Consider the following 24,984-nt stretch of genomic DNA (forward strand, 5'->3'; position numbering starts at 1 on the left):
GTAGCTGGGGGCGAACCTGGTGCCCATAGCAGTGCCCACGGACTGTAAATAAAAAGACCCCTCAAATAAAAAATAGTTATTTGTAAGGATGAAATTAATACTATCTAAGATAAATTTCTTTAAGTTAAAATCTAAAGTGCTTTTATCTAAAAAGTGAGATACTGCCACCAAACCTTTTTCTCTATCTATTATAGTATAGAGTGTGCTTACGTCAGCACTGCAAAGCAGATCATCCTTCTGCCAATTATAGAGGGCCAATTTCCTTAGGATATCACCAGTGTCCTTTAAATAGGCTTTTGTTTCTAGTACTAAAGGTTGAAGATAATGATCAACCATGGCAGAAAGATTACTAGTAATACTGTTGCAGCCGGAGATGATGGGTCTTCCCGGGGGGTGGAGGGGGTCCTTATGCACTTTAGGGAGAACATATATACAAGGGATAGTTGGTTCCTTGATATTCAAGAAATCGAATTCACTCTTGTTAATGACTTTATTATTCAAAGCATCAGAAGTTAACACTCGAAGGGCTTCACTAATTTTAGGGGTGGGGTCATTCTTAAGTTTTTTATATGTATCACCATTTCCCAATTGTTTATTTATTTCCCCTATATAAGCATCCCGTGTTAATAGAACCACCCCTCCACCCTTGTCTGCAGGCTTTATAATTAATGAACTATCATCTTTAAGTGTTCTTAATGCAATAACCTCTTTTTTAGACAAGTTACACTTCTTATTTCTCCGGAAATTATTACCTTTATTTTTCTGTTCCCTTTGTATTATTTTGTTAATTTCTTCACATACCACATTATTGAAACAGTCTAAAAAACTTCCTTTAAAATTAGATGGATAAAAGGTGGATGGGGGTTTAAATTTAGAGGGATTAGTGGGCTCAATACTTTGTGGGCCATCTTCTCTTTCTTTATTAAGAAAAAAACGTTTGATAGTAAGCTTTCTTATGTACTTCTGCATATCTATAAATAAATTAAAAGAGTTAGGATGAAACGAGGGTGCAAATTTAAGTCCTTTTTGTAGGACACTTAATTCTTCCTCAGTTAGCTCTCTATCTGTGAGGTTAAACACTTTACCTTTAGCGGAGTCAGTGCCAGTAGTTTCATCAGTATTTGTTGTTAGCAAAGTACTGGATGTTTTACTTCTTTGAGACTTTGGTTTAGATTTATGTTTATGTTTCTTACCTGCTCTTTTACCCCTCTTAGTTTTCTTAATAGCTAATATTTGTTCGTCCTTGGGGTCCTGCGATCCCACAAAAAAGAAGGCCGTTCTACCTCATGGGATTGCTGCTGTTCCTGATTTTCCAAAGCTGAAAATCTATTTAAGTGGTTAAATCGGGCATACTCAGAGTCAGTTCTTTCTCGCCTATTGGATCCCCCGGTCTTAGTATCTCGTCTGTTAAACCCTATTTGTGCCCGCGAGTTATGGTTATTTCCATACTGATTACCCCTAATTACCCATTTGGGGTTATGTCTGTTATTCCTATTATCCCTATCATTCCTGTATTCATTAGGGTATCTCGGTTTGTTAACATAATTACGCCTTCTATTATCCTGATAATTTCTATATTCATCGGGATATCTATAGTTATTAATAGTCTCTCGTCTATGTTCATTAGTTCTATATTTTTTATTATTATTATCAGTGGGGGGAATAGCATAATCATTAACCTGTGAGCTGGATTGTGCCATGGTAGAGCATGGTGTATCATCTAGAGTTACTGGATGATCAATATCCCTGAAAAACGTTTTCTGTTTCTTCTCCCTTAAGTCTTTAGTATTTTTATTTATTTTATATAGCAGATCTTTCTCATATGATGCAAAATCATCTAAATCCTTAAAAGGCTTGTAACTCCCTTCCCGTATACCTGAAGGTGTCATCATACATCTCAGTGACATTATCTATCAAGTTCACTAGCGCATGGATATACCTATAATTTATAGTTCCTCTGGCAGTATGGGTGATGTCTAATGCGAGAAGGAACTGAATCCCGGCGGATTTGTTGATCAAATCTGAGCACTGCGGTGAACGTCTTTCATTTTATTGTGGGTTATGGTCATGACCTCCGGTAGTACTCTCCCAATATAACGCAATCCCTCAGAGCTTGGGGCAAGCCACTTGTACGCTTTCCTCCCACATATGAAATAGGCATCATCTGGGAGAACATAGGGGACAAAATGTAACGTCACCATATTGCAAACTTTCCATGTAAAGAAACCAATCCCTAGTTCTCTCATTTGCTCAGTACAAGTATCGGGCTGGATGATATGGGCACAATACCCTGACGATACTTTTCCAACCCACATGGTCTTGCTTCCACGTGTATACCTATACCGAAAATACCTCCCACTGTTGGCTATCTGGCGTACAAGTTCAGAGTCGATAGGTATCTTATCAGCTCTGTGTGAGAAGGTCATTGTCTGGTTATTCCACGTCACTTCCCAATTTCCTGGTTTTCGGTAATTGGAAATATTAAAACACAATAAGGACCTGTCTACATGATATTGGTGGAGCTTCAAGCTAGGGGGCCTAGATATATTGAATTTCTTGTCCACTGGTCTCCCACCCCATAATTCGAGTACCTCATCTATTGCTAAAGGGTATGGTACTAATCCTGACTTACTCTGACCTTCAGGTACCTGTGAGCACACCCAGCATTCTGTCTGGTTTAAGACCTTACCCACTAGTGAGTGGTAATCACTCAACGGATGTCGGTCCATTTCGATATTAAGGTTGGGCTGACATCTCTGGATACACCCATCCTCGACTATATTCTCACAATTCCTACAAATACAATATTCATCAGACAATAACCCTTCACATTGCCTCCGAGCTCCATGACTACCAGAGCGCTTACTGATACCAGCCTTTACTCGAGTGATGTGCTGCTCCTGAGATCCTACAAATTCGTACTCGCCATCAGAACCCATTCCAGATCCCTGCTCGACCGCTCTGGGACCCTCACTAAAACAAATTGTCCTGATCAAAAACAGAATTACTAGTAGAACCCGAAAAGCAGTCTCTTGTGATAGATTCATTTCATTAGGGGAAAGAAGGAATATAAGGAGGAGAAAAAGAAAGGAAAATGCAGGGGGGGGGGGAGAAAATGGTACGACAACCATCCTAGATCTTGTTGCTCTCCGTGCTCAGGTGCCTTTCAACAGTGCTGCCTCTCAACTTTCTCAGAACCAGCACTCTAGTGATACCAGGTTACACCCTGCTCTTTGTCACGAGTTCTCTCCGGGTCAGCGACCTTCTTGCAGTGGGACGAGTGGACCCAAGTCTCTCTTTCGGCGACCTTCAATGCTGTCGTGCTGGTTAACAAGACTTGGTATGGTCCTTCCCACCTGTCTATGAGGCAACCTGAGCGTAAGAAATTTCAAATCATTACATAATCCCCAGGCTCAATGTCATGACAATTACTGTTTGGTAGGTCAGGAATCACCAGCTTTAGATTTCTTTGTTGATTTCTCAGCTGCTGGCTCATGCCAACCAAATATTTCACAGTCACTTCATTATTGCATTTCAAATCATCCTGGGGGTCTATCATTACATGAGGTTGTCGACCAAAAAGAATTTCAAAGGGTGATAAGTTAAGTGGAGACCTGGGAGTGGTTCTGATGCTGTACAACACTAGTGGCAAAGCTTCTGGCCACAGCAATCCAGTTTCAGCCATCACTTTGCTCAGCTTGTTCTTAATAGTGCTGTTCACTCTCTCTACCTTTGCACTCGCCAGTGGCCGGTACGGAGTATGCAGCTTGCTATTAATTCCCATCAGTTTGCACATGACCTGAAAGACTTCACCTGTAAAATGGGTACCCCTATCACTTTCAATCATTATAGGGATACCATATCTACACACAAATTCCTGCACAATTTTCTTTGCAGTGAACGTAGCAGTATTTGTGGCAGCAGGGAACGCTTCTACCCAGTTGGAAAATACATCAATACATACTAACTGATATTTCAAATTCCTACAGGGTGGTAATTGTATGAAATCGATTTGTATTACCTGAAAAGGTCCGTCTGTAGGAGGGATATGGGATGGCTCTGTTGGTATTGTCTTACCAATATTCTTCCTCAAGCAAATAAAACATGTCAGTGCTCTCTTACCTGCATGAGAAGAGAATACTGGCGTGCACCAGTAGGCTCTTACCAGCTTGCACTTACCATCTTTGCCCAGATGAGTCATACTGTGTGCCGCCTCAGCTAGACTTGGAAGATATGCTTTGGGGGCCACCGGCTTACCATGTCCACCTGTCCAAAGTCCTGAGGACTCCTGACCATACCCCTTTGACCTCCAGACCGCCTTTTCCTGTAGGGATTACAAATTTTGCATTTCAATTAGCTGTTGTGTGTTGACCGTGTTAAATGTCATCAGTGATGTGATGTTTGTTTGTATGGTGGTGCTTGCTGCTGATTTAGCAGCTTCGTCTGCCCGGCTGTTACCAAGTGAAATTGGGTCTTGGTTGTAAGTGTGTGCTTTGCACTTGATAACAGCCACTCTGTCTGGTTCTTGTATTGCTGTCAAAAGCCTTTTGATGTGGACGCATGCCCTACAGGTGTGCCAGCTGCCGTCATGAAATTTCTGAGGCGCCATAGGGCCCCAAAATCATGCACCACTCCAAAGGCATACCTAGAGTCTGTGTATATATTAGCTGACTTACCCTTGGCCAATTCACACGCTCTGGTTAGGGCGACCAACTCAGCAACTTGTGCTAAGTGCGGTGGACCAAGGGGTTCAGCTTCTATGATACCTTCGTCTTCTACAACTGCATATCCAGTGCACAAGTCTCCCGATTCCGTCTGTCTGTGGCAACTACCGTCAGTGTAGAAGGTAAAGTCTACTCCTTCCAGTGGGTTGTCACTGATGTCTGGTCTTGCTGTGAAAGTTTGATTCAGGTAATCCATACAATCATGCGTATCAGTATCTGCACTAAATCCTCCTTCACCATCATTCTCATCCTCCACCCTTTGTGACTGTCCAGGCACACTTGGCAAGTAGGTTGCAGGATTTAGTGAGCTGCATCTCTTAATGGTGATGTTTACCGGGGCCATCAGTGATAATTCCCACTTTGTAAACCGAGCAGATGAGACATGTCTGGTTTGGGCGGAGTTTAGTAAGGCTGATACTGCATGAAGTGTATGAATGGTCAGGTCGTGTCCTAACACTATGTCCTCGCTTTTACTTACCAGCAAAGCTATCGCTGCAACACTTCGCAAGCAAGTGGGGAGAGACCGTGCTACAGTGTCCAACTGTGCACTGTAGTAAGCTACCGGTCTGCTGGCATCACCATGTCTCTGTGTTAAGAATCCTGCCACGCACCCAGCACTTTCAGTACCGTATAATTCGAAGGGCTTCTCATAATCTAGCATACCTAATGCAGGTGCCTGTGATAGACACTGTTTGAGTCTCTCAAACGCCAGTTCAGACTCATCTGTGTGAGAGATCCGTTCCGGTTTGTTCAAAGAGACCATTTCTTGCAATGGTAAAGCCAGTATAGAGAACCCTGGAATCCAGTTTCGACAGTACCCACACATTCCAAGGAAGGTGCGGATCTGTTGCTGAGTTTGTGGCAGAGTCATGTTGCGAATCGCCAGTATCCTATCAGCGGTGAGGTGTCTAAGTCCTTGAGTAAAGCAGTGTCCCAAATATTTGACCCTGGTCCGGCACAACTGCAACTTATCCTTTGAAACCTTGTGTCCTGTATGGGAAAGATGAAACAGAAGCTGTTTCGTGTCTTTCAAGGACGATTCGAGTAAGTCAGAACACAACAATAAGTCATCGACATACTGTATTAGAACTGATCCACTCTCAGGTTGAAAGGATTGCAAACAGTCATGCAAGGCCTGGGAGAAAATACTCGGGCTGTCAATGAAACCTTGGGGAAGACGAGTCCAGGTGTACTGTACTCCCCTGTATGTAAAAGCGAAGAGGTATTGGCTGTCAGGGTGAAGAGGGGCAGAAAAGAAAGCCGAACAGAGGTCAATGACAGTGAATAATTTTGCAGTAGAGGGAATTTGCATGAGGATGACAGCTGGATTGGGCACTACGGGGAATTGGCTCTCAACTATCTTGTTTATACCCCTTTGATCCTGCACTAACCTGTAACCCCTCCCCCCACTCTTTTTCACAGGGAAGATGGGACTATTGGTGGTGCTGGACGTTCTGACTAGGATGCCCTGCTGTAACAGCCTCTCTATGACAGGGTACACTCCTAACTCTACCTCTGGCTTCAGAGGATACTGAGGGATTTTTGGAGCTATCCTACCATCTTTTACTTGTACTGCTACTGGAGTTACATTCGCCATCAATCCAGTGTCCTGTCCATCTTTGGTCCAAAGGGAACCCGGTATTTGCGAGATCATTTCCTCTACCTTTGATGGACACGTGTCTTTAACAGTAGAATGCGACATTAGCTTTTGAGGGGTGTCTAGTATATATTGTACTTCTTGAGCATGGTTCTCAGGTATATCTAAAAAGACAAACTCAGGAGTACAGTATATGACACACCGCATTTTACACAATAGATCTCTGCCGACTAGATTAGTCGGAGCCGATGCAGCCAGCAGAAAAGAATGTTTGGTTTGCAAGGGCCCTATCGTAATCTCTGCAGGTCTACTCAAAGGGTATTGTTGCACCGTTCCTGTTACTCCCATTGCCGAAATCATTTTTCCCGTGGTCTTTACACCTGATGTGGAATTCAACACTGACCTGGCCGCCCCTGTATCTACAAGAAAAGGTAATGGTACACCAGCTACATCAACCGTGACCTCAGGTTCACTACTAAGGCTAGCAATCAACTTCACTGGCTGCAGACTACAGGTGTGGCCCAACCCCTATTGTGTAGTGGGACCCTCCCGCAGCGCATTGGCAGCTACGATATGTGAGGGGGATAGCTGAGAGTTTTCGGAGGTCTGCCAGTCCCTCCTAGGTGGATACCTCCGTGTTTCCCCTCTGTGTGGTCCCTGTTCCCAATTATGTGTGTTATAGCGTGGTTCATATCCTGGTCTATGGGGTCGGTATACATTATGTGTACCTTTATTCATACATTCCCTTGAGTAATGTCCTTCCTTCTGACAATTATAGCATATTACTACACGTGACTTACCATCAGGGGTCTGGGGTCTTGGCTGATGTGATTTTGTTGTAAGAGCCTGTATACTTACTGTCATCAGCTTATCCCCCTGTGACTCCCTGTGCTTACTGATGTTCCTATCGTGCTCGATAGCGGACTTTCTCAATGCAGCCACCGAGATACCGCTCCAGTTAGGTAGAGAGGTCTGCACTCTTGTTCTCAGTGCCTCTTTTAACCCGTCCATTAATACTGAAACAGCTACCTCCCTATGGTGTGCATTATCTTTAATATCCTCGATCCCAGTGTATCTAGCTATTTCCTGCAGTGCCCGATGGAAATATTCGGATGCCGTTTCACCTTCCTTTTGTCTAATGGAGAAGATTTTATTCCATTTGACAACAGTAGGGAAATATACTCCTAATTGCAGATTGATTTGCCGTACATTCTCCTGATTGTATTCATCAGTGAGAGGTGCCTCTGCGTCTAACTTACAATCTGTTATGAATTTCGTGGTGTCAATATTTGAGGGTAAACACACCTGTAGCACTGTTCGCCAATCTTTATTTGTGGGCTCATTGGCATTACCTAACTCTTTAATGAACTTCTGGCATCCGACTAGATCTTTTCTGGGATCGGGAAATTCTGACATAATTGACCTTAACTCTGCTCGGAACCAAGGACAATGCATGGCAATGTTCCTGATGGGAGTTACTCCCTGAGCTTCAGTCTTCCCATTGGGGACTGCAATCACCCTGACAGGATTTAATTCAATTACATCATTCTGGTTTGACTCTATAATGTGAGGAGCTATTGGGGTATATTTACTAAGGTCCCGATTTTGACCGAGATGGTGTTTTTTCTTTAAAGTGTCATCTCGGGAATTTACTAAACTCAAATCACGGCAGTGATGAGGGCATTCGTATTTTTATTACGGCTGTGTAGTAAAAGTACGAATGAATACACCATCGGTCAAACGCGGCTGTTTAGATATAGAACTCGGTCATTTACTAAGCATTCGTATTTGTAATTTCTACCGTGAAAATGGAATTGCGGCCGCAAAAAATTACTAATCGTACAAAAAGCCTAATAAAAAGTAGACCTTTTGAGAAGCGTGTTTACATGTGTTGTCAATTGTACATTAGTCACACCTGACTTTTTGGACCTTTAAAAGGGGCCCCAACACATTTTTCAACACTCTCAATCTGAAATGGCTGCTACTGTGTGTAGTACTGCTGTATTGTTTGCTGGGGGATACCTGACACTGCTCCATGAGGCTACAATAAACCCAGGCCAGGAAAATCAACAGGGTCAGCAGGTTGTACATGTTCCGCGTAGGCTGGCCATGGCTTGTTTTTTTAGTGGGCGTTTAAACGATAACAAAATTGCTGATGACCATGTTATACAGATGAGCAGACTAAATGTAAATAATATTTTCACTCTGTATGACCTTGTCAAACTGAACCTAGACCCTGAGACAGTACGCTCTCGCTCTGTCTCAGGCCTGCACAAACTCCTGCCTGTGTTGCACTTTCTGGCTACTGGCAGCTTCCAGGCTGTGACTGCCGATGTAATTAGTATCTCACAGGTTACCTTTTTTAAATATGTAATTCAGGTGAGTTAACACATACATACACGTCTACGTCTAAGTGTTGCTTCTGTAATGTAATAGAACACAGTATTGTATTGCTTACAGGTCATGACACTCACCTGTAATTTTTGAATGGCCACTCAGGTTTTGGATGTCTTGGCTGGCTACATAGATGCCTCTCTCTGCTTCCCTACCCAGGAGTCGCAGCGGCCTGCAGTCAGGGTAGCTTTATGTGATCTTGCGGCCATGGCCAATGTGCTGGGTGTCATAGATTAGACATACGTTGAGCTGAGGACACCTAGGGGTAGGCAATATACACATCTGGCCCTAGACACTAATGTGGAGGTTGTTTGTGTTGCTAATTAAGCAATACACATATTCTGTGTTAACAATTTATTTTTTTTAACACACCAATTTAGGCACAACAAAAACTGAAAAAAATTAAATGGTCACCATATTCTGGCCATGCATTATTATCTTTTTTTTTTTTGGGTGCTGGGTGCGGAGGATTGTGCAGGCTTGTTGGCGCGGCTTCGATTTGAGCGTCGAACTGGGGATTGAACTGGGGTGTGGCTTGGTGTTGTCCCCAAGCTCGATGTCACATGGTGTGAGGCCAACACACTTAGACTTTGGCTAAGATTGTTCAAACTTGCTGTGAGCTGCGTATTAGCGGCAGTGTTGTTTGCGATCATTCTTGAGAGATTATCATTGATCATTTGATTATGTTGGATGATCTGGATGAGTGTTTGTTGCTTCCGCTGCTGATCATCCAAGATGCGTTGTAGGTTTGAGTGCATTTGGGTGTTGTCTGCCCTCATCTGTTCCATGGAGTTCGCAATTCGGCCCACCTGCACTATAAGTCTGCCTGAGTTGCGACTCAGTCTAGGCAAATGATGGGGCAGACTTGACAGGTATTGGCTGTGGGTGGCGAGGCACGCGTAGTGTTGTGCCTGTTGTGAGGACCAACGGCTCCAAAACTCAGGGCCCATTTGTGTGTGGCCTTGTGTTGTGCTCAATTGGGGGCTTTGGGATGTTTGGGGTGGTTGGGGTATGTCCTGAGGCATGTTTGGCTGTGTCGGATCGATGGGCTGCAGGTGGAGTGTGAAGGTGTCCTGGTCACGGTCCTGCTGGACATCCTCGGTCATGATGCCTGGGTCTGTATGGGGTTGAAGACAGCCACTATTTAGTACATATGTAGCATTGGTCTTACGATAGCTTTACGTCAACATGCATTACTTCTTAATATTAATGTAATTGCTAAATAGATTGTGGCCTAAACTTAACTATGTTGGTCACCTTTTATTTAAAAGATGTGGCTTCTAACGTTCACTACTCAGTCGTTTAAAGTTTGTGGAAATAGTAGGATTCAGAGCCATAATTACTGTTTAAACACGAAGAACTCTAACAAATACAAAGTACTACATTTACATATTGGGTATGAAGCTTCCTTTGTAACAGCACACACAAAACAATAAATGTGTTGACCAATACACTCATACATTGTTCAAGGCAGTCAGTGGTCTGGCAAAAACGTTAACTAATGTAGTGGTCTAAAATGTACACATTAAGAATGGGTGAAAAAGTTTTAAGGTGCCCTATGTTTAGAAGTGGTGTTTTTGGCCATGCAAAACAATTGGATGAGACTTAACATTTTTTTTATTTTTTTTTGGCCAAAAAAACAATTGCAAAAATGTGTTGATATGGCCAACATCACATATGACAATTAACCGTCTAAAAAAACCTTAACACCATCTGCTTGTTGTGGTTTATTATTGCAAGTATGACTGGTCATTTGTTTTTTTGTTTTTTCAGTACTAACAGTGGTGCAGATGGGCATAAGGAAGTGAGAAACCAGTGATATGTGCAAGGTGCTAAAGGCACAAGGCAAACAGCTCCAATATGTACATTAACAGTTGTGTTTATTTTGTACTGCTGCCTTTATCATCTTGCACATATCAGTGTTTTTTCACTTCCTTATGCCTTCTCCAGGTTAATAAATCTACACCACTGTTTTTTAACTAATTTACACGTAATTTTTAGGTTTACTCCCCAGACAACTGAGGGGATTGTGGATCCTCACTTTGGGGGCTGGCCAAAAGAGCGAGTGGTGGCACGACCGACACTGCGGAGATGCGCCGTTGGGGTGGTGATGCTGGTGCTGGAGCTTGAGCCTCAAAACGGGGCCTCTTGGGTGGCCTCGTAGCCACAGTAACCGAGCCCTGTGATGGGCGCCTTAGTGGAGGTGGATTAGCCGAAGAACCTATGTGATAAGATAATCATTAACATTTTGTGTTTCTATGTGTTTGCAGAATATGTGGTTACAGTTAAATCTTACCTGCATTGCCACCATCTGCATCTCTAGGCAATGTTGGATGTGGCCTATCTGTGCTGCTTCTCCGGCGTACTGTAGAAATATGAAGAATGTAGATATGAACATACTCTTTGGTTGATATGTTTATGCCAATTACTTATTGGGATGTAAATATATGTGGTACCTGCTGAGAATTAAACTAAACGATGCTTAGCCTTGAATGCATGACTTCATTGGGTGTGTATACTTTAAATGCTAAACAATTTCACCAAACAATACATACACAAAGGCGCATAATGCACAATATTATACTACTTAAAACCCAAACGTCGTAGCTTTACACAGCCACAATATTGCACGCTAAGTTACCAATTTTAGACGCTAACAAGAAAACAGTAGCCACAAATATCTGCACAAAATTGAAAACATCAAAGCAACAAATGCATGAAAATACACATAATCAACACAAATGACAACCCAGAACAACACAAAATAAACATACGTCCATTGAAAATGTTAAAATATAAACATATGCATAAAACACAGTAATCACACTTCATTAAAATACACCGACTAACATTTACTTGGAAAAACAGACACCAGAAAAAGGCCAAACCAACCAGAAACATTGACAATACATAAGGCAAAAAAAAAACAGAATTGAGAGTAACACTACATCAGCCCTGGCCAACCTGTGTCTCTCCAGATGTATTGAAACTACACATCCCAGCATGCCCGGCAACACATTTTGCATTCACTAATAGCAAAACTGTGGCAAGGCATGATGGGACTTGTCGTTTTACAACAGCTGGAGAGCCACAGGTTGCCCAGGCCTGCACTACATCACCAACACATTAGAAGAAAGAACCAAATAATCACAATTAGTGCAAAGACATTTCACACAACTAAGGACAAAGCACAGATGTTTAAATTAAAACAAAAACAAACTCACCATCCTGCCTTGGCCGATCCGAATCCCGGACATGAGTTGCACCAACCACTTCAGGTGGAATCAGCGTACGAACAGGCTCCTCCCAATCTCGATAAGACGCTCGGAAGGGGTGTCCACCCCCGGTTTGGTGGGCTGATTTAGCCTCCTTCGCCATCTTCGCCTTCACACGGCGCTTGATGTCGTAGAAGCGCTTACGACAGGTGTCGTCGGTCCGCCTCACCACACCCTCACTATTCACAGCCGCAACGACCTTCCCCCACAGAACAGTCTTCCTGCGTGTCGACACCTTTGCAGCATCATGCCCAAACAACTGGCGATGATGCCTCATAAGCTCCCGCACCAGAGCCATATTTTCAGCGTAATTGAACTTAACATTGCGGCCCGTCTTTGTAGTGGTGCGTGGCTGCGGAGCCACAATACCATCACTATCACTATTAGTGGAAGCCGCTGCAGCAACCTCCCCCTCCTCCTCACTAACCTCCTCCCTCTCACTCACCTCCTCCACCTCACTCACCTCCTCCCTCTCACTCACCTCCTCCACATCACTCACCTCCTCCCTCTCACTCACCTCCTCCACCACACTCACCTCTGACTGGGACATAATCAGGACAAACAACAAATAACACTGAGAAAAAAAAACAATTAACACAATCCTCCACTACCACTACACACCACACACCAAACACACACACACTCACTCACAAACAATGACAATAGACGTAAAAAAAAAACAAAGACAAAAAACTAGACAGACTTTTAAATAACTACACAACTAGTATGACAAGACTACTTACACACACAGTACAGCACTCAACTATCGCAAAACTCCGCCTCAAATCCTCCACAAACTCCACAAAACTCACCAACTCCTAACACACCTTCCTCTCTCCTCTCCACTAGCTAAACCCACGAGGTGCGGCCGGTTTGGGGCATTTTTATAGTAATGAGCACAGATACTCCTCCATCACGAATCAAACCAATCACGGACGAGTGACAAAATCGAAACTTAGAAAAAAAACGCGGCCGGGAACGGATAAACACTGCCGTAACCGAAATGTGACACGGTCGTAACAAAAACCTCAGAACACGGCTGACAAACCACTAAATCGGCTGCATTATACCTTACAAAAATACGAATGACATCGACATCGGACAACAGGGAAAAAAAAAAAAACGACAGCTTAGTAAATGAGGCGTAACAAATTCAAAAAGTTGCAAAATGACACTTTCGATGTAATTCGTGATGAATCTCTCTCCAAATCGGGACAAATACGAATTTTAGTAAATATACCCCATTGTCTCTACATAGTGTATGATGCCGTACTTACCTGTGGACACGACCTCACTTATCCCTCCGCTAGGGGGCCTTGCTACAACCCTTGGTGGTTGGGCCGTGCCCACCTGAGTATCCTGTATGATGGCTGCTAGAGAGAGTGCCGATATCGTGCTGGGTTCATCTTCCTGCTCACAGTCCTGGGGAAAATTTAAAATGGGATACAGCTGGCAAGGGTTAGCGTTAGTACATTTATCAATCACTTTCCTATCCTGTACCAATGCACCATTGCTTGTAGCCACTTTCTCCCCATCAATATATGGTGGTGGTGGTGCGGTCGCCATTGTTTTCCCGCTAGGTTTGGAACCTGCTGTGCAAGCTTGTTCCCTTTGCACATCCCCCTCTTGCTGCCACAGATTCAAACAATCTGTATGTCTAATCCTTTGTTTTCTGGATTTTATCAGACATATCCTTATCCTTAAGTTCTGTAATACCTCTGGCTCAAACTGCCCAGCCTAGGGAATGATACCCTATCTTTGTCAGTCATACGTACTCATTCGTCACAATAAACTTCAGCGTGTGGACCATATTTCCCACACATTATAAACCTCGCGGACCCCTTGGGCCGCAACTCTCCTGCCTGAACCCTGGCTACCATACGTCTCTTAGTTGAGCAACTGGCTCCCATAATTGTAGGCCTTTTCCCACAAACACCAAAATTAGAGCGCTTTCACCACTCCTGCCCACGTTGGCCGGTACTGCGATACACTGTTGATAGCGGAAGGCAATGTACCCAACTTAGGGCCCCTAATTGACCTATATTTACTGGAAGTTTTTAGGAGTGACTTACCTTTTCCAGTAAATATCTGCCGTTGGAGATTTTCCTTAGAGAGACCAGCGAAAACTCCCTTATGCACTTGTACACAAATCACGTTTGCATATGCTCTATATGATTTTACGCAAAAGCTCGTAAAGGGGTATCAAGTTGCGCTATGTATCGCACCCACAAACACCCAATCCCACAGCGTATAGGTACTTATTACCTATCCGCCCTATGACCACTGGAATCGAATCACAAGCTGCGAAACCTCAGCAGGAGCGTATTAAAAAAAAACGATATGGGTCACAATTCACAATTCCCTACCACGCTCCTGTGTAAGTCTCCTCTCGACTTATGTATTCCAAAACCTATACTAACGTGAGTCAGCCACCTCATGTCGCCAAGCCTCCACTCACTTGGTGTACCGACTGACGGGATCCCGAATTCACGGGATTCAATACGTTCACTCCTACTTTCACTCACTCAAGTACACTTTGTTACTGTACAGAAAATTTCCACTCTGATTGGCAGCTTTTCCCCCAGAGGCAATACAGTTTAAACAAAAGTTTTCTACTAATCTGCTTTTGAAACCGGAAAGTTATGTGCTATTGTAGCATGGCCACTATCCCACCTTTTAATTGAACGAAACTATCGTGTAATTTGTACTTAGCGTCTGCACTCTTACACACTTTGCGTAAACACGTGACCGTGCGAGACTTCCGGTGGGCGGGGCATCTAGCATGGCTGCCTTTTAGCTGCTCTCTGCACAGGGCTTGAGGAATCTGTATCAATCCTCCTTATTTTGCCCTTTGGGAAATTTGTATTCCATGGGAGTGTGTCCCCCAAGTTTGGAGGAACACATAGCTACCACACAAGTCCCTGTGGCCCGATTTTTCACCGGAATCCGACCGATCAAGCTGACGGCGTGAGTGGCTGTCTGGTTTGGGCGCGAATCTAGGAGGGACAGCGCCTGAAGACTCACAGCTTCCCCCCTCACCACTTACCCCTCTCCCCGGCTCGTTTCTGCTGTGGTGACCACATCACTGGGCTCTCGGTGTCTGCCTCGTGGGGCGGCGTCCTCATCACCGCTGCTCAGGTGTCCGGCTGTGGAGCACTGGGGCTGAGCTCCGAGGGCCTGCACTGTCGGCGGAGGATCCCCGTATAGTGATGAAGCTGATACTGGCGGATGGGCCAGTTCCTGACCGCCGGCCTGACTACCTCCTGACGCGGCGGATTTCCCTGAAGCCTCTGTCTCCCGCCTGAGTCTGACCCCGTATCGCTGCTGTGGCGCTCGGTCCGTCCCCGTCCGCTTGGCCGCCAAGGATTGACTGCGGGAGACCCTGGACCCGCTTACCTGATCCTCTCTTTCCGACTGCTGGTGGCTGATATCGGGCTGTGGGGGTCCCGCTGTGGAACGCCTGCCGGGCGGAGTTGCTGCGCTGCCCGGGACGGAGGGGCGCACCTGGCTGGTGTCTTCTGCCTTGGGCCGCCTGTTTCTTTCCTCCCTGCGTTGAGCTTTGATCCTGCTGCGCCTGGAGGCGCTGGGCTGGGGACCCCGTCTGGCTCTCCTCGTTGTGCTCTGGCTCGCCGCTTCACCACCGCTGTGGTATACGAGTGGACTCACTGCTACCCGGGCGTGCTCTTTCCCTGCGGGCTGAGACGACTGGAACACCGTAACCTGAGGGGCGGACGTCGCCTGAAGTGATCCTGGCTGGCAGGGTTTGTTGCTGCGGAGGAGTCATCCATCCTTACTGCAAGGATCCTTCCTGTCTGCAACGTTCTCACTGGATTTCATCTCCTATTCACCTGGTATTTGTCATTTACCCCTACTAACAACCTTTTCCCTCCCTACCTTGTGTTTTACCCTTCTCCTGTTAGGGTCTCCTGCCCTGTGCTGCCACGTCGTCAAGGCAACCGGGAGACAAGTGCTAGCAGAGTAACCTGAGCGCAGCTGATACTCCGGTTCGGGTCTTTTGCTGTGCAGTGGTTACAGGCTCTGTGCATGGCAGGGGATCCGGTGCTGGTTTTTGTGCTCACAGTCTGTGAGGTCTGAGTGGGGCGTGGACAGCACCTGCTATATAAGGCCTCTTCTCAGGTTAAGCAGATGCTGCTGAATCTTTGTTGGTTAGTCAGTTCCTGAAAGTTAGCCAGTACTGTGTAGCTTTGTATTTGTTGTTGCTTACTGCAAATAGGCCTGGGGATTTGGTACTACACTCTGCCAATCCAGACCTAGCAGTAAGACTGGAGTCAGTCGTTTAACTTGCTGGGGTTCTTTTGCTACTCTGTGAACTTAGCAAGTTTGCGGCTGTATTCTCAGATTTGCCTGCCTAAATCCTGTCTCACTGTGCAAGGGGTTCAGGTGTCAGTTTAGTGGCAGTAAGCTGAACCTGTGCACTGCAAGTGAGGATTAGGATTGTGGAGACTCTCCTTGTGTCTATTATTCCATCTCTGACCAAGGAGTTTACTGCCACACCCGTTGGTAACCCTTTAGGGTTTTTCTGTTGCCCTTAGCAACAGCATTTCGGGTTCTCTACGTATTAAAACACAACATCTTGCTTTTTCCATCTGAGCATTACCAATACTAGGGGGACACCCAGTTTCTTAGCCTCTGGGCTTCTCTGTTCACTTTGTGTTTATTTTGTTACCCTGTCACCTTCTGTGTACGTAATGTCATATTCCCCAGTCTGTCTGTGAGTTCATTTGTTTTGCATCCCTATCCGTTCAGACACCAGTACATTCCTGCAGGCACTGGTGTGCATAACAGTTCAAACACCAGTACATTCCTGCAGGCACTGGTGTGCATAACAGTTCAGACACCAGTACATTCCTGCAGGCACTGGTGTGCATAACATCTTCTCAGACCCCTTCTACCCGCTCCCCCCTCCCTTTTTTCCTACCCCGTCCTTCCTATACCTCTGGTGGCCGCAGTAACTGTATCCAGCTGGGAACTTTACATAGGCTGCTCACCTTTACTTTAGTTTGCAGCTGCAAAGGGCTCACTGAGATTTTTATTTAAAGTGGGTCTGATCTACTGTTGGTCATACATTTGTGTCTGTTATACCATTTTTCTTTATATTTAATTTACGTTTTTGTGTCAAAACCTGCCCCTGCTGCCCCCTCTTTACTCCTGCTGGGAGGCCTCCCGTGTCATCGGTTATTACGTGGCCCCGGCTGATGCTGCCCAGACGAACTCTACTCTCAGAAGAGGACTTTCCATCTGGCCTATTTGACTGCCGGCCACAGGCTTTAATTGCAGTCTTTGACTCATAGCACACCCTAATTTTCTCTCACTATCCGCTGATTCCTTCTGGAATTTCTTTGTGCTGTTTGTTATTTTTCATATTTTATTCAATGTTTTCTTTTATTTTTTATATTTTCCGCTGCTGAGATTCATATATGACGTTTGTTATTTTGCCAGACACTCTATTCTGTATTGCTTGACATAATATTTGTTATGAGCCACGGCTGTGGCTCATTCCTGTTTTGCAGTTTTGTTCTGTATTTCATGTTATACTTCTGTTTATGTTCCCCGTGGGTGTCATGGGGTGCTCGGAGCTCATCCTTAAGGAGGGGATACTGTTATGAACCACAGGTAGTGGTTCATTCCTATTTTATGTTTATAAAGTTGTCTTGCATGCCAGGATTTCCTGTTGCTCTGTTTTAGAATACTCTTGTCTGCTGCCGCTGGTGAGTCTGTGTAATTGCAGCTTGTTCCCATGTGTTCAGCCTCACCTGGCTGCTAATTGCATCTTGTCAGTATGGAATCATGCAACAGGGCAGCTGCATTGGATTATTAATTAGGCCTCTCTGTTATATGCTGGCTGACTGCAATTCACAGATGCTGGTGATATTCCTTGGTTTGCAGTCTGCTTGAAGTTTGAGCTGGTTCCTGTCAGTCCCTGTGTTGATTCCTGTGTCAGTCCCTGTGTCGATTCCTGTGTCTGATCCCGTGTCCTGCTGTGAGGCGTTCCTGCCCTGAGTTCCAGTGGCTTCGCCTGTCCCTGGTCAAGTCTTCTGGCTTCCTGGTGTCCACCGGTTTGTCGTTTGGGATTCTGCCTGTCCTCCAGTTCTGAGAGTCAGTGTCGGCAGCATTAGAAGTTCCTGTCCGTTTGCCAGTATTCGTACCGGTTCCGTGAGTAGCGGCTCTCCCGCGTCCGTTGGCCTAGGCCACTGTATTCCATTATTGTTTCTGTCCCTGGTGTTTTGCAGAGGGTTCTGCTTATGCTGTCACCGCCGGTACACAAAGGTATTGTGTCGGCGTGTGATCAGCATTTCCTTTGTTGTTCTTTTCCTTTGGCGGTTTCTCCGCACATACTTTAGGTTTTTAGTTTTTAGGTCCTCTTGTTATCATTCTGCCTCGGATTTCCCTTTGTCTCTCATTAAGACCGGGGGGCACCGGAGTTGGGCAGACATAATCCGCCCTTCAAACGTGGCTGCCAAGGGCTCAAGAAACCATAGTCTCGCAAGGGATTTCCGATAGCACGGGTGAGACAACAGAGTTAGGGCGCCAGGGGCTATCCCCTTTCCATTCCCCTTTCCCAGCGTTACGTCCTGGTGCTCTGGACTCACTTCATGAACATCTCCCTTGTTCTGAGCACCAGGAACCTAACAATATTTTGTTTCTGGAAACATAGTATATTGTTTATAGATATATGTTTTCACTCCAATTGAGAACCGCCATAGCTTGTTGCCGGGGCTGTTTCACGGGCTCTCTTGCGGATTGTGGTATGCTCTAGATAATGGGTTTGGCTTAGCACCTCCGCCCGAGTTTTATATGTAACTGCCTCTGTACTTCTGCCATTGTCTACATCGGGGGAGGCAATAATTGTAGGTGACGTTGACTGTTTCATATTTCATTCTCTGGGGTATGGACAGATACCTCGACAAGAACATGCCCCCGAAACAGTCCAATACCTCTTACAAAGCAGGGAAAGAGCCCCTCCCTAAATCAGGCCCACCCTCCCCGGTTGGACACGGGACAGAATCACCTAGCTTACCTAGTGACAAAACCCCTCCCCTCACGGCTAAAGAGATTTCTGATTTCCTCATGCCCTTGCTTGATAAGCGATTTGACGACCTACAGACCCGATTAGAAACGGGCTTGGCTCGCATAGACTCTCATGCGACGCGTCTTACTGCGTTGGAAACTAGACTGGGTGACACTGAGGACTTGGTCCAATCCTGTCAGGAGGGAATATCATCCCAACATAAATACATACAACAACTGCAGGATAAAGTTGAGGACCTGGAGAATAGATCTCTCAGGAATAACCTTCGATTTATAGGTGTTCCGGAGTCCTTGATGGGCCAAGCCCTCTCCTCATACCTTTCTATAGATCTCCCAAACTCGTTGGGAATTGCTGATGATATGGAAATCCCACATCTTGAAAGAGTCCATAGGTTGGGGGCGATACAGGACGGGGCGCGGAAGCGCTCACGCCCGGTCATTGCTCGATACCTTGACTACAGGGCCAAAGAACAGGTTTTCACGGCTTATCGTAAAACTAGAGAATTGTTAGTGAAGGGTCACAAGATCTTGATATTCCAAGATTTCTCGGCTGCAGTGGCTCAGAAAAGAAAGGAATTCTCTGAAGTTTGTTCTCATTTACACAGTAAAAATATCAGATTTGCTCTGTTGTACCCAGCCAAACTACGAGTCACAGAGAATGGTAATCAAGTGTTTTACACAGATCCGGAGGTAGCGAGATCTCACTTTCTGACTCATAAGTCCCCATCAAGATCACCTGTCAAATAGGGTGTTGGTCGGGAGGGAACAACGGGTAGATTGTATCGGGAACCCCCGCCTCGGGCGGATATGTGCTAGCCATTGATTGGTGTAGTATTCAGTTTATAGATAATATAGTACTATACTATAAGTGTTCACCTTAATAATTTAATACCTATTTTGTTGAATTTTTGTGTGTGCACCACTAGATCCAGTTGGTGCCCACTACGGTTTTGGTGGTTGAGAAAATGTTGGAAAAAGGAGTTACGAGTCATCATGGTTCATTATTGTTGTTTCACACATTAAGACTGTTTTATAGATGTTATGTCATGCTGGTGTTTGTATGGTTGAAATTGCTGATGTCCTGGCGACCTTGGTGTGGGAGGGGGGCCGCCGCTGTCCGCCTGAATTTATTGATTACCAGTCAAGTTTCACATTGCCCTGAGGGGATTGGGTAGCCATGCCGTCTGTAGTCCCTTCCTCAGATGAGGTACTACCCCCGAAGCCGATACAATTCATTTCCTGGAATGTAGGGGGACTTAACTCCCCAATCAAGCGACGACGTGTGACCGCACACCTCAAACGTTTCCACCCAGATGTTATTTTCTTACAGGAGACCCATTGGCTGGTGGGGGAGGAAAATGTCCTGAAGGCACCATGGCTTGGCCCCTGTATAGCTGCCCCCTTTCGAACGAAGTCCAGAGGGGTGGCGATACTTTTTCAGAAAAACCTACCTGTTACTATCCTGTCAGAAATCCTAGATCCCGAAGGCAGGTATATCATTATGGACATTGAGCTTTTTCATACCAAATACACACTTGTCAATTTATACGCCCCCAATGTCAATACACATACATTTATTCAGGACATAACCCACATTCTTTTAAGCAGAACTAACTACTCTTTGATAGTGGGGGGGGGGGGGGGGGGGACTATAACATGGTGGACTACCCCACAGTTGACAGATCACCAAGTGTGCCGAGAACTACTGACTCCCAGAGCAGGCATCTATTGGCCTTTCGAGACTCACTAGACATCTCTGACCCATGGAGATTGCTGCACCCGACTGACAGGACACATACCCATTTGTCGCTAGCACATGGAACCTTGTCTCGTATTGACAGGTTTTTAATAGCTGATGACTTAGTATCCCAGATCGCGGGGGTAGATATACTCGATATATTGATCTCTGATCATGCCCCCGTCACGCTAGCGCTGGCCCATCCACATATGCACCCGACAGATCGTATTTGGCGGTTCCCGCAATATTTGGCAAATTCAGAGGATTTTAAGTCATACCTAACCTATCATTGGACCAATTACGTTGATGACAACATAGAATATTGGGACAAGCCCGAGATTTTCTGGAATGCCTCAAAGGCAGTGATGAGGGGTCATATTATTAGTTATGTCTCTCGGAAGAAAAGAGACTCTAAATTGGAATACACAACGTTAAAAGCTACTATGTCCAGGACCTTCCAAACATACACTGCTAACCCTACAGAGGCTACTCTTGACGAATACCAACAGGCCAGGCGCCTACTTGAAACCTACCTAGCCACCCAAGCGAAACATTCCTAAATTCTACAGATGGGGCAATAGGGCTGGTAGATTATTGGCGGCTATCTCTAGACCCCCCCGAAAACGTCATGTTATAACTACCATACATCACCCCAGGACCGGTCGGGTTATCACAAAGTCGTAGGAAATAGTAGAACAATTCCATTCCTACTTTCAGTCCTTGTTCCAATCAACACAAATAGACACTGAAACACAAACACAGTTGCTCATGGATGACGTGCTGCCCCCTCTGACCAGAGACCAGAGAGAAGCCCTTATGGGTCCAATAAAGGCGGAGGAAGTTAACGCCGCCATCTCTAATTTGCCCCATGGGAAGTACCCGGGCCCAGATGGTTTGTCGGGTGATTATTACCGCATGTTACAGGCCCAAATTGTCCCCTCTTTACTGGGACTGTTTCATGCAATACACGAACGGAGTTCCTCGTCCCCGCTTTTTAATGAAGCTTTTATTACACTTATCCCTAAACCTGACAGGGACCCAAGTTTCCTCTCCTCCTACAGACCAATTAGTCTCCTAAATTTAGATTACAAACTTTTAGCTAAGATTATGGCAACGAGACTCCAATCCATCCTTCCTGATATTCTCACCACGACACAAATGGGTTTTGTGACTGGCAGACATGCGGTTAAGGCGATCCGCACGGCACTGGCGGCGGTGGCGGCATCCCAGTCTCCCTGCACAGACTCTAGCATGCTTCGCAGCCTCGACGCCAATAAGGCTTTCGACATGGTACTATGGCCACACTTATTTACTGTGTTGGAGAAAAGGGGGTTTGATGTGAGTTTTATTAACTATATACGATATATCTACAGCACTCCATCCGCCTCACTCCTAATTAACGGGATCAGAGGTCAACGGTTTTTCTTGGAAAGGGGAACCCGTCAGGGATGCCCTTTATCGCCCCTCCTATTTAACTTGGCCCTTGACCTACTGCTTAGAACATTGCAGGACTGGTCTGTTTTTAGAGGGATAAAAGTGGGTAGTCAGGAAATGAAACTATCAGCCTTCGCTGACGACATCCTCCTTTATATTTCGGACCCCGAATGTTCCCTAGCTCAGATCATGGACAAGATTACTTCATTTGGCCGCATATCGGGTTTTAGTATTAATATGGACAAATCGAAGGCCCTGCTGTTGTGCTGCGCTGTAACATGTCCAACTTGGGCCACACGTTTCCCCTTTCATTGGGTGTCCACATATATCACATACTTGGGTATTTGTGTCCCACGTTATATTTCAGAACTCTATAAACTCAACGTACATAAGGTATTACACACCTTGACCGATGATGTCAAGAGGTGGGAACGCCTTCCACTGTCATACCTTGGTAGGGCCAATCTTCTGAAAATGGTGGCAATACCTCGCCTACTATACCCCTTGCAAACACTTCCCATACTGTTAACGAAGCAGGACTCACAGCAGATTAATAAACGTATTAGAACCTTCATATGGAAGGGGGGCCGAGCTCGTATCGCGCTACGTAAGCTTACTCAGCCTAAATCCAATGGGGGTATTAATTTCCCAGATGTAGTGGTTTATAACCACGCTGCTCTTTTAAGACACTTGAGGGACTGGTTGCAAAACAGCTCTATTTACACAAATACATCCGTCGAACAAAGCTTCCTTCCGACTGTAGCCTTGACATGTTTCCTCCATCAGCATGACTGGGAAATACCTGAACACATTCGGTCTAACCCTCTTCTATGGTCTACCAGGAAGATGTGGCACATACTGCGACACAACGCAAAACTAAATCCGTATTACTCCTTACATCTACCCCTAATTAAAAACCCAGACTTCTTAGACGGCATGGCTGCTCACCCCTTCCAGACTTGGAGGGAGGGGGGCATAACATCAATTCGCTCACTAGTGGCAGTGGGAGACCGCCGCCCGCTCACCCTCTCAGAGGTCTCAGCGAGGCATGAGGTGATTGTCTCATCTTCCCTTCCATATCTACAGACACAATTCTATGTCAGACATGTCCTCGCACATTTTGCGGAGGGGGACTGGACCAACTCCCTGGATAGCCTCTTAACACATCCGGTACCGAGATATAAGGCCATTTCTATCCACTACACTTTCTTGAGAAAAATATTAGATCACGCTACTGTGAGGGGCGGCATGTCCTCTTGGTTGGCTCACTTTCCTGATCTGACCATACCAACTATGGAAAAATCGCTACTTTACTCCAGAAAGGTCCTCCCGGCAAGCATGTACACTGAGTTGTTTCTTAATGTATATCATAACACCTACTTATCCCCCTACGGCGCTTCCACATGGGAGCGACCGACTCGCACTCTTGTCCAAAATGTCATCAGAGTGAAGCAGACACTTTTCACTGTTTGTGGACATGCCCGATTGTGCAATACTTCTGGCACCTGGTTAGGAGATATGCAGAGGCAAATCTAATTACCCACGTGCCCTTCACCCCTGAATGGGCAGTCTTGGGCATTATTGATCCTGCCCTCCGCATGCCATCGGAATGTAAAAAACTACTGATAGCCCTAAGCACTGCGGGGAGAAAGACTATACTACAGGGTTGGATAGATAGTACACCGCCACAGATACCACTATTCCTAAACAAGTTGCATCATATATTTAGGATGGACTGGGTGGAGGCCATTGTAGACAGGGGTAAACATGTGGAACGATTTTTTCACCTATGGGAATCCTACATCCCCACCCTGCCCCTTACCACACGCCTAAACATTCATAACAGCCTCAAAAACACCACGTGGTACCTAACTAGACTGGCCACACTGGAACAACCGGTATCCCTGGTCTAGGTGTGGATGGCTGTGGCGGCCTCCCTCTGGGTTGCTTATATCATGTACGATAACATTAGCATGACTACTGTAAACCTTTCTTCTTGGAAGAATAATGTCTTAACCGATGATTAATGTAAACACTGCCGATGTATACTACTTGATCTTAATGTTTGTATATTATAACCTTATGATTTATGTGCTTTTTGTGACTTTCATGATGACTCAATAAAAAGTTATTTGAAAAACAAAAACAAAAAAACACGTGACCGTGCATGTCTTTTACGCTGCGTGAGCGGTCCTGTACTTTGTCCAAGCCACATGTACAAAATGTGCGTCCGCAATAAAACAAATCCCACAACCTCTATAAATGTGAGCAATACTAACTATAATCACTCACAAGCACAACACACGCTTGTTCTGTGTAACCCTTTATGACTGGGCCAGACCTGCGTGTTGTGCCTATAATTACTCCCTTAAATACATTTATTTCAAATTTAACTATATAGCAACAAATGTATCCGATTTCACACAGATCTACACGAATCTAGCAATCTAAACCTTGCGGCAGAACAATATGAGAGGGTATGCAAAGTATCGGTGCCCTTTGTGTACGCTTTTGGCACCAAAAATTTTTTTCACAGATTTTTAAATAGCTTTTTTCCTGTTTACCTACGGGTTCTATCAGCACCTCTGCAGACCAGAGAGAGCAGACGCAGTCTAACAGCACATAAATAGGGTTTTTAGAACATCCACCAACCAGGAAAAGGTTACGTAGATAACTTTCCACCCTTTGCTGATAGATTAAGTCTGCTATGACCTGCTAGTCTGTGAGCATGTGAAAACCAGATCGAGCCCCCAATTGTAAACGTCGATTTAC

This window comes from Pseudophryne corroboree, chromosome 8 (assembly GCF_028390025.1).
Source record: "Pseudophryne corroboree isolate aPseCor3 chromosome 8, aPseCor3.hap2, whole genome shotgun sequence".
Taxonomy (NCBI): Eukaryota; Metazoa; Chordata; class Amphibia; order Anura; family Myobatrachidae; genus Pseudophryne; species Pseudophryne corroboree.